Here is a 4,489-nt window from a genome sequence, read left to right on the forward strand (position 1 = left end):
ATGCCTCTCACTTAGCTGGCAGGATAACTCGTTCCGACCGTGAAATCGAGTAGCTCAACTCAGGTCGGACCCCGTTCTGTTAGAGTGCGCGCTCTGGATGATAGTAAGGATATACGGGGAGCTAGATGTGAGCCCAAGGGCAGGGTAGTCCTGATCATCCTGACAGTTGGTTGTCCCTGGTTGTGCGGCGCTGATCGAACCCGTGAAATATGTACCTGAGTTGTACCAAAGGTGACCGTTGATTTGATCTGCCTAGGTTTGTGTTAGGAATAAATTCTCAGCTGGTTGAAATCGATTCGAATCTCCGTCTCTCCCGGATAGTGAGAAACTTAGCTAGCTCTAACATCGTAGTAACTGGATTATGGAATGATGGTTATGGTGAACTTGGAACTTTTGCATCGGCTATGGTTACTATTGTATGCTACTAAATGATATACCACATGTTTGGCACATGTTAGTTGCTGATTTAGAGATAAATAGCTATAATTAACTTGATGACCAAATTATAAATGTATACCTAAATTAATAGCTTTTCATGCAAAATGTTGTCAAGCTAACTCCACTTATAAAGCCTTGCATGATCCTTGGAGTCATTTTCTTTTTGGTTTATAACGGGTAAGTCTAGCTGAGTATCTTCTCGTACTCAGGGTTTATTTCCCACCTGTTGCAGATGGTACAGTCTATCATGGCTACTGTAAAAACTACTTGCACCGTGGACGAGGAGTAGGGCCCTGGGCAAGGCGTCTCTCGTTAATTCCCTCTATCATGCTTTTGTGGTTGTGATCATAGACTAGCACTGTATTAGAACAATGATGTGAGGCGTTGGTTTTCAAACTTAATTGCTTCCGTGACTATTTGATTTGAACATGGTTTGTAATAACTTTTAATTGTACTCTGATGTATGACTTTGTATTTGTGAACTAATGTAACATGTGACATGTCTATTAAATCATGTACGAGTACGATCTTGGTTGTATGTTGACGGTTAATCCAGACCATTCGTGGTACTCGACGGATTACCGGGTTTATATGGGCTCAAATATGATAGTGTGACCGCTTGTGGGCAACTATTGTATTTGTGCTCTTATAAATTGGACGGTTCTGCTATAATAATTGGACTCTTTCTTTTCATATAGTGCTACAACCAAGAATAACCCATGAACTAATCAATTTGTCATCTCCTTGTTTGGCACGTATCGAGCTCCAACAATTCCTCAAACTAGTACGGAGTATTCCTAACTAAGTTTTCATGATGTGCTGGAGCTAGAGCTACACTGAAACTATATTCATGTTAATCCTTTTTATCTGGGGTTAAAATACAATTTTAAACCACTCTTTTTAGCTTATATATAAACTCAAGGTATAACTTGGAGATGCGTGTTGGAGCTGTATCAAAATTGGGCATATATCTTTTTGCCAAAAAATAAAATAATTTGTAACTTCAAATGTAAGTTATCCTGGATTTGCTAGGTATTAGTTTTCGACTTCCGTAGAGCTCACGTACTACAGCGCCAGTTGCTCATAGTAACAGCTGTGAAGCGCAATTGTAGCTCAGATGGCAAGGATCGCTGGTGTGCGTCCTGCCCGCCAGCGTTCGAAGCCTGGCTTCGACGCGGGTGTCTCACCGGGAACAGTAGTTCCCTGAATAATTTCAGTTGCCTTCCGCGCAGATGTGCCACAATGGTCAAGTGACGTGCCCGCCACACTCGGAGTCTGGTGCTCTTCGAGGATCTCTCAGCTGCGTTCGTTGTCTAGGTATAGTGGTAGGTTTGTTCATATACCGTGTGTGTGAGGTATGTGTGGTGGTGTGTGTCTGTATCCGAACAGATTCTACAGCTGTACTTAAGATAAGAGGCAAAAAAAAAAAAAAAGTGCTACAGCTCTAAAGTATGCCAAATAGGAGGGGGAGCCAAAATGTAATTTAATATTAGAAGGATTAATGTAATTTAATATTAGAAGATGGTGTAATGTACTAACTGACTTTTAATTTTATACTAACAAATATGTCCGTGCGTTGCACAAGGAGCAAATAAGCTATCAAATATTCATAGAAGACGAGAATAAGAATGCTAAGAAAGTAAGCTATAATAGTCATGGAAAATGTGAACAAGAATGCTATATAACTATTTATATATTATCCTTCTATAAAACCTTAAAACTACAATTTATTTTATGATGATCGTGACATTGATAATATTTGAGGATCTATTAAAATCTATAATTTTATTTTTTTTATTTCAATCGACAAGAAGTTAGGTGTTGATATGTCAAGTATTAGTACGTCCGATGATCATTATGACGAGATAGATCTCTCTATTATACACGTGGCAACGCTCATCGTGGATTGCACTAATGCATGTAGAGGTGTATTTATTTAGATTGGACTGAACAAAAAATTACCCAATATTTTAAGTTACAGTTTAGTTAATTTGACCATCGATTGGACCATATTGTAATCGATTGGACCATGTTCTAATAAAAAAAGTCTTGTTCTAAAAAAATCTGTGTGGCTACTGTAAATCTGTTTTTTCCTCACCTGGAAGGCTCGAATGACAACCTGTGTTCCTTCACCGCCTCTCGCCTAGTTTCACTGCTTGCCTGGCCTCGTCCCACAAAGCGAGTTCCATAGGGCGTTCGCTTCTCTTGCCGACACTCACCTCGCCTCACACAAGATGCTAATGTCAAACTCGATTTGAGGCTGAGAATCCCCTGCTGCTCCCGCGCTTCACGTCCGTCCATGGATCCGGCGGCGGGGGTGGTCGAGTCGACGGCGTGGCCCCTGTGGACATTGCTCCTGCTGCGGGTGCTGAGCCAGGGACGGACCTAGGTGGCGCTCTTCCTTGCTGTGTACGCTGCGTTGCTTGCCTGCTCCCCTCCTCCTAGTCCCAACTCGCCTCCGTCCGCGCCTGGCACTACGCCACCTCCTCCGCGGCTCCGCCTCCACCTTGGGCGGCGCCCGCCTAGCCCGCTGCGTACGGCGCCGTGTTCGGCCCGCTGGGCGCCGCGCTCGTCGGCGTCGTCGTGTACGGCGCCGTGTTCGGCCTGTTCTCCATCGGTGCCGCGCTTGCCATCGCTACCCCAGCCATGATCAATTCGAGGCCGGTGAGGTGGATTCCACGATGGGTCTAGCTGTTTGGAGTATCTAATTCGCTCAAATAATTTGATTGATTGGTTCAGTGTTTCATTCCATTGTAATTGATACATATATATATATATATATATATATATATATATATATATAGAACTACTATCCTGTAGCTGGCTACAGAATAACTTATTCTGTAGCCACTTTGAGTTATGATAATTACTATGTTAATTTACGAGATTATAGTAACTCCTTACTAAGTGGTTTAATATAACGTTATGATAAATATCTCCATGTGTTATAGTAACCCAACTATCGTAAATATGTATTGACATTATGGTAAATTAGTATATAAAATTATAGTAAATGAAGGTGGCTACAGAATAACTTATTTTGTAGCCGGCTACTGAATAGCCTCTCCCTATATATATATATATATATATATATATATATATATATATATATATATATATATATATATATATATATATATATATATATATATATATATAGGATATGATTAATTAGGCCTGGCACTGCCTATTTGATTTTATTATGACCGGAAAAGAAAGAGTATTAGAGGATATGGACACAGATACTGTATTTGGATTGAAAAGCAGAGGATATGGACACAGATACAGAGACCAGAAAGGATGATGGTGGAAATCAAAACTTCCTTATTATCGAATGCGGGAGCGGTAGGTTGGACGAATAAAAAGTGTGTAAGAAATTTTTTTTTCTCTTTATTATTAGGTATAGACGCAGATTATCTGTATAATCTTGTTACGAAGGGAGACCACAAAGTACTGTTAATATTATTGTACAGCCTCTCTTGGAATAAAGTTGGTATGAACATTGACACATGCTGCTGCTGTTCATGGGCTTTCAACATCATTTCCTCATGTCACCTACGCATGGGGTGAAAAATTGTTTCTACTGCTGATTCCTAATAAAAACAAAATAAAAAGTTCGATTGAAGCTGTAACTATTACAATTTACAAAAGTAGTTTTTCCTTTTTAATATAATAATAAATTGACAGCTCTTCTACGAGTTCAGTTTCAAAAAGGAAATTTTGCAACACTTAGGGTGCGTTTAGATCCAAAAATTTTTGGATTTTGGCTCACTGTAGCATTTCGTTTGTATTTGGTAATTAGTGTCTAATTATGGACTAATTAGGTTCAAAAGTTTCGTCTCGCGATTTCTTGACTAACTGTGTAATTAGTTTTTTTTTTCGTCTACATTTAGTACTCCATGCATGTGCCGCAAGATTTGATGTGACAGTTACTATGCAAAATTTTTTGGGAACTAAACGGGGCCTTAGTATGTACTATGATTATTGTACCTGCCATGTTTAAGATTCCTAGTCCAGCTTTGTACCATACGTACGGGATTCCCTGCTCCCC

Source organism: Miscanthus floridulus, chromosome 18 (assembly GCF_019320115.1).
Source record: "Miscanthus floridulus cultivar M001 chromosome 18, ASM1932011v1, whole genome shotgun sequence".
In the NCBI taxonomy this organism is placed as follows: domain Eukaryota; kingdom Viridiplantae; phylum Streptophyta; class Magnoliopsida; order Poales; family Poaceae; genus Miscanthus; species Miscanthus floridulus.